Here is a 7,376-nt window from a genome sequence, read left to right as displayed (position 1 = left end):
TTTAAGTTCAACACAGACTTGGAGGTATTATTTGTCTTTAATACAGCAGGGCATCCTGTGCCCCTCCCAGCTGCAGCGTGTGGACCTCAAACCTATCTGCCACCTTTTATCATCTTTTAGACTGTCTTCACCCTCGGTTGGCAACCGGTCAGCCCTGCAGACTGCTCAGTAAGAAGGCAGTGATAAAATTTACCGTCTCGCCTACGTCTGGAAGAGCTGGATCCACATTTCATTTTCTTGCCACGTTTTGGTTAGATACTTTTTCAGCATAAATTTCATAATCCACCATGATAATGCAACTGAACCTTGCTTAATTTGTCGAGGCTTTCATACACAATGTCTATGCAGCAGGGTGTCAGTGATGAACTGTGTGTGTGCCCTGCATAGTACATGTTTCAACATGGGACCACACATCGCTGTATGACACCAGACGGTCACACGGAACCATTCCGCCTACCGTCACATCTGTTTCAGACAGTGTTGTTGAGATTCAACAAGCCCCTCTTCTTCAAGCTATAGATTCATTAGGAAGTGAACACTATGGAAGTGTCGGCACATTTCTGGCAGTGCTGTTAGTGACTCTTCGATAACTGGGCCACTCTCTTCCTTGACAGCACTTTGATTTGCCTGCCAGGCTCCTCCTTGCCTATCTCCTGCCCTGTGGTGTGGTGAGTGCCCACCACTCAGCAGCACTCACAGAGTATAACGTGGAGGAAAGACGGTCCGAGGGGAGGCAGACAGTGCCAGTGGTCTGTGTCAGCACAAAGGATTAAGGAGAGCAGAGGGCGCTGGAAATTGGGACTGACGCACAAGAAGTGCAATGTGGATAGGAGTGTGTGTGCATGCATGCATGTGCGCGCTAAGATAGTAAACTGACTCTCCTTGGGCTGACCTTGAATATGACTGACACACTCTAAATGGGTTGATCAACAAACTGACAAACATATGAGCACACACCAGTTAAAACATGCAGCAATGCTCCAGTCAGCTGGGCCTGATAAATAAAGCGCACAGTTATCAGTGTTGGTGGCCAGTTCCCATGTAAGCAGGACGTATATAGTATGTGACGGTACAATAGTGCATTTAACAGTAATGAACTAGCAAATTTTGCAATGAACAAACTGTTTTGATAGGGATTTCCCCCCCCTTTTCCCCCCAATTGTACTTGGCCAACTACCCCACTCTTCCGATCCGACCCGGTCTCTGCTCCCACCCTTTCTGCCGATGCGGGGAGGACTGCAGACTGCCACATGCCTCCTCTGATACATGTGGAGTCGCCAGCCACTTCTTTTCACCTGATAGTGAGGAGTTTTGCCAGGGGGACGTAGTTCGTGGGAGGATCACGCCATTCCCCCCAGTTTCCCCTCCCCCCTGAACAGGCACCCCGACCGACCAGGACACATAGCCACATCCGGCTTCCCACCCGCAGACACGGCCAATTGTGTCTGTAGAGACGCCTGACCAAGCCAGAGGTAACATGGGAATTCGAACCGGCGATCCCCGTGTTGGTAGGCAACAGAATAGACCTCCATGCTATCTGGATGCCCCTTTTGATAGTGATTGTATGCAGTCATTGTGACTCAATGCTTTGATAGCCATCATCTATGTGTTCTATTCTTATGTAAAAGAGACACTTGCAAAATAATTCTAGTTTTTAAAACAAAACTCAACAGTTGCATTTTTACAAGCTATATTGGTTAAATGCTGGCAAATATCAGCTTGCCCCCCCCCCCAGTTTTGTTGACATTTCACGTTTTGTAACAATACCTTGCTGCCTGGGTTTAACATGTACATATTACCAATAACCTTTCCCCCTCCTTGATAATCCTGTCAGCAGCTGTCTGCTCACTATCACTGCTCCATCAGAGGCAGATGGCATGAAATTAATACCAATACTGGGAGTCGACAACCCAAGATTTAGACCCAGCCAGACATATTTATGATAACATTTTGACCAAGAGGAGTTAAAGGTATTCACTATCACAAAGCTTTTGTTGCAATAAGAAATAGTGCCAGTAAAACAAACGCCATGCTCATCAACTCAAAGCACGGTCGTGCTGTCAAACGTAAACTACATAAATATGGGGTGATCCCTCCAAAAAGGAACGGAAACATTCTGTATTCAAATACAATTTATTTGTTTGCCTTTTTACACGTATTGCAATTAGATATAAACCACCATGAAGTTTGCATTGGGGGAGCTTGCATTTTGTACAGCCACAGGCAAAAACAATATGGTAGTCGTATGTGGAGACTAGGGTGTATGCTAGGCACTAGGTCTGTACAGTACATGTCACAGGATATGATAACCGGTATGCTAGAAGATGAGAATTATGGCTCTAGAGAAGAAGATCGGGTCTCTGACACAACTTACAGATATACTGCACATTTACCGTGGGCCTTCATGGACTCTAGTCATGTGTAACTGTAATAAGGGACGATTTGCTTTAAGGGGAACTGAGAATTGATGGTGTCTGCAAAGAGCTTATTGTTCCTTCTCAGTCAGTATGACTTGTCAGTAGTTTTCAGTGTATTAGCTGTGATATAGAGCTGCTGCCGGGTTTGTGAACATTTCAATACAAGTTCCTCTCAATTCTCTTCATCGTACTGCATACACGCTCAATCAGGTCTGGACAACAGACAAAATAAGCTGGAAAAGATTAACTCGAGGGGGGGGTGCAAAAAAAACAAAACATCATCAAATGCTGACTTTATGTACTTTCATTACATTGCAAAATGGGGAAACACTGAAACAAATTCGTACAGAGAAGTGCATTGTGCATCTTTCAGAAAGACAATTATCAACTGGCTTGCATAAATATCCCTTTGTGACCGCTTTGCAAAAAAGGAATATAAGCACATTCTCACTCAACTCCCATAATCAGCCGACGAAAGTAAACTAAATTTGTTTACTTTCACAGATGAAGTGTCCAAAACCCATTTGTAGGAAAAAAAGAAACTCACACAGAAAAGAAGATTGCTGCTATTTTGAAAACAACAATGAGTTTGCTGTTAAAATTGCTTAAATCAAGTCAGGATGGCAATAAGGTCTTCTTTCAAGTCTAACACATTCTGACATTTGATGCAGTGCACGTTGCAGATGTTTATCGTCAGCCCAACATCATCACCGATCAAAGAAGGTTGAAGCGGTTCATCTGGATACAACGTTTAGATGAACTGAGTCAACCCTCTTTGATCTTCTTACCTGGATTATTGAGCATGCATCAAGACATCATCCACCAATCCCCTCTACGAAATGTACCGTGGTCCACTATTGATGCATATATAGGATAGGGATCATTAAATGTCTGTTTTTATGCACTTAATAACTATTTTGTCTGATTTATTTCACAGCTTTGCATGCTCTTTAGGTGCCATCGCAACCTTGACTAGACAAAGTGCAACTGGCCTGCATGTTAGTTAACTTGGGATATAACTAGCTAATGAAGGTGTTAATACTTTGAAAAAACAACATCTGGTTTAGCGCTCAACCTTTGCATTTTAGCAAGCAAGAAGGAGGCTGTATCAAGAAAGTCTTTGGAAAGAGTTTTTGTAGAAAACATACCAAGTGGCAAAGACACACATCTCCACTGATGCTGACGTTTGTGTGACTGTTTGTGTTTGCATGCGTGTGTGTGTGTGTGTGCATGCATGCATGCGTTGTGTGGGAGGCGCGTGCACATGAGTAACAGATACTATCCATCCCAGAGCCTGGAGCGTGTGCTCCTCTGAAAAACCTGAATGAGAGTTTTGTTTTGAAACCTTTCGCGTATAACTAGTCATGTTTGCAAAGAGCTGTAAAAAGTGGGGAAAGTGCATCTTCAGAGTTGTGGGCAGCATGTTAATGGGATGCCCCAGGTAATGGCATTTAAAGGAAACAAACAAACAAATAAATAAATAAAAACCAGCAAAAAGAAAAACAAACCTAGAAAAGAAAAGGCATCGGTCCACCGTCTTTTTGCAAATTTGCCGAGATGGGAGTGAGTCACAAAAACCTGATACAACAACGGCTGCAGGCCATCCCTGCACCTTCAACTCTATGAAGAGATTCTGGATGTGAGCTATCACCTCAAAGGGGATAATTCTGTTTTTGTTTTTTTTTTTTGTTTTTTTTAATGTGAGCATCTCTGTTCTAGTAATGCCATTTATCATCAAATGGTGAAACATGCATTTTGTCACCAAAACTATCAAACTGTCCCCCCCCCCTTTTTTTTTTTAACCATTATTTTGGATGTACTATGTTTTCCTTGTTAGTTATCGTTTTCTTTTTAAACAGTTATCTTGGGTTAATAAATAAATGCAGTGTGTGCTTAAATGAAAGATACAATTTTTTGAACCCGGACCTCATTAAAACGCTGCTGGGCATCGTTGAGAATCATGCAAACAGAACCTACACTGATCTCTTCGGTACTGAGGAACCAGTTTACTCAGTCGTCTCTATGGACTACAACACAGTCCAGTGGTTGGGGCCATCCTTTAAGCCTTCATAAGCCATGATCTCCTCTTCATTAAACAGGAAGCTCACAGTGCACATTTCCTCGTTTATCTTTTATTTATTCAGTATATTTTCAGTATAGAATCCACTTTGAGTTGGACCAATTTTTTGCAGCTAATGATCCAACATCCCAAACACACATGAACTCCAGGAGTGTTACCTATGGCCACATAACTTCCAGAGTAAACCGACGTGGACGTAGCGAGGAAAATGCATTTGTAGACTTGCAAAACAAAGTCATTTAAATTTGATAGATAGCGTAGTTTATAGTTTCTTTTTCTATGTAAAATGTTAAAAGAGATGCATCATGGTTCCTGAAGGCTTTAACAGGTGCACCATTGGACTGTGCTGAAACCCAGGTGAAAGACCAAGCAAAGTGAAAGTTTCTCTAAACTGAAGCGATTGGTAAAGTTTTTGTCAAGTTGATGCATGAAAATGTTTTAATGAGGCCTGGATTCATAAAACGTGAACCTATCTTTTAATCTTTTTTACATATTGCACTGTAAAAAATAAATAAATAACAGCAACATAGAAAAAAGTTGATCAAGTTCTTTTCACAAAGGCATGTGCTGTACATCTCTATTTTCTCAAAATCTGACTTAATCTTCAAACCTAATATTCAGCGGTGTTTGGGAATACAATATAAGTTGTGAAATTTTGCCCCAACATGAATACTTGAATAAGATTGTAACCTAATCTGCGCAGAGATCTCTCAGTCTTACTCACTGGGTTATTGCACATGTTCACATTTACTCTGGTTAAAATTTTTCAACTAGACTACAATTAACAAACATAACAAACAAACACAAGTCCCAAGAAATGTGTAAGAGGATGGTGGACAGTGTATTTGGAGAGATAATGAAATAAAAGGATGTACAAGGAACGACTGCTTGAAGGTCACTGAATGTAAAGGACATGCGGTGTTGTCTGATGTGAGTGCTATTTACCAAACTACTCAATGCATGGTGAAATTTCACTTGCCTTCATACATTTTTAATGACCAACATACACAATAATTTAGATCTCCAAACTTTGGTTTGTATTTTCATTAATTTCTTATACTCTTAAAAAAACATGATTTGAGGCTACAGCGTCCGGCTGCTGGGCTCCATATACAACTCATCTTCCCTGTCCCTCCTTTCCCAACTCTCTACCATGCACGTCCAAATACACACACACACACACACACACACACACACACACACACACACACACAAAAAGACATGAACTTTCTTAAATAACATAACTCTATTCCCAATCCAATGCCTCTAGGACACAGAAAATACTATTTCTTGTTGTGTTTGAGCATTTTGATGATATTTTACAAACACGCAACCCAGTCTGGATCACTGTCTGAGTTTCCAAATGGATTCCACGGAGTATTATTTGGCCATGAAGCAAAAACACAGCGCAAAAAAAAAAAAAAAAATCACGTTCCCTGCAAAGCCTTTAACTACGTCCCATCCATAGCTCTTCAAGTTGGATATCAGCCTTGAAACCAAGTTTAAAAATAAAAAAAGCAAAGCTATGATGGCAGAGGAAGTTATTATTGGCACTGTTAATGAAAACCAATAGGTGGAGAATATAAGCAATTCCAACACGGACCTGAGGGACTCCAATCTCAACTCTTATTACCCAATAATGGTTCAGGTGTTAGTGCGATGAGGATGGGATGCCGGGAGAGAGAGGAAAGGTTCTCTTCTTAATGCTTCTGGACACAAACTAGTTGTGCCCGGGGGGCTCTTTATTGAGGCATCAATTGCTGAACAGCAGAGGCACACCATAGTATGCATCCTCCAAAATGTCTCCAGTGTCCTTGCCTGTTTATCAAAGCAGCAGCATTTACAATAGATTGGAGCACTGCAGGAGTATCATTATCTGCACTGCGAGTCAATATGGGCATAATGGCACTATGCCCTAACTGTATTACTGAATATATGTGAAATTCAGGATTAGGAAAGAGTAACGTGACATTTTTATGGTATTTTTGTTGGTTTTACATTTTAACTCGTATAAAAACTGTGTAGTTTATTGGCAGTGAAGGTGAAACGCTAACATGCTACAGATGAGTGCTTTCACAAAGTGCTGGACACCAGTCAAGAAGGTCAAAACACACGGATGTTATCTTGGCCTGTTTCTGCATTTAATAATTTGAGATATCTGTAAATGCTAGTGCAAGATATCGACATTCTATTGTAATTGTTTTTACAAAGCTTGCATGACCCAGTTGACTAGTCAGTATATACTAATTGATTTGATTCATATAAATATCTGTACAGTTCACAAACCAATAAATATATTCAGTTAGAGACGTGAAACAAACTAAGATGCTATTCATAGGAGTGTGTTATCAGATCAGCTATGTTTTTGCTTGATCGAATAATGATTATCCATGACTCTTAAAGTAATCAATCCCACAGACATTTCCTGTGGGAATGCATTTGCTGCAACATTACCAATTACCCCCAACCTGTCATTTCAGATTCACAAGGACAATCTACGTCTAGGATCCGCAGATCCTTAGGTTCTACTACTACATGATCTGAAAAGACCATCAGAGAAAAGGAAGACGCACAAAAGAGGCCAACTGGATCCTGAAAATGCCAGGTAGGATTATAAATATACTGATTTTGTCATTCATTCTTACCGAAATAATGTTGATTTTTCATATCAGTAAGAAAGAGGGAAGAATATGGCTTGAGGTGTTGGAATCGAGGCAATCATTAGTAAATGTGATGTCATCTCTTGTTACTGATCATCATGCACCTAAGCTGATATTTGTTCGATTTGTGTTCACCCAACTTTGGTCTGGAGGAAATTCTAAGGAATAGTTCGGAAACAAAGGGGGGGGGTGCATATCATTTCCCTTTTCAGCCTTTTG

Source organism: Lampris incognitus, chromosome 3, assembly GCF_029633865.1.
Source record: "Lampris incognitus isolate fLamInc1 chromosome 3, fLamInc1.hap2, whole genome shotgun sequence".
Classification (NCBI taxonomy): Eukaryota; Metazoa; Chordata; class Actinopteri; order Lampriformes; family Lampridae; genus Lampris; species Lampris incognitus.
The sequence above is the reverse complement of the archived record's forward strand: the minus strand, read 5'-3'. Positions refer to the sequence as shown.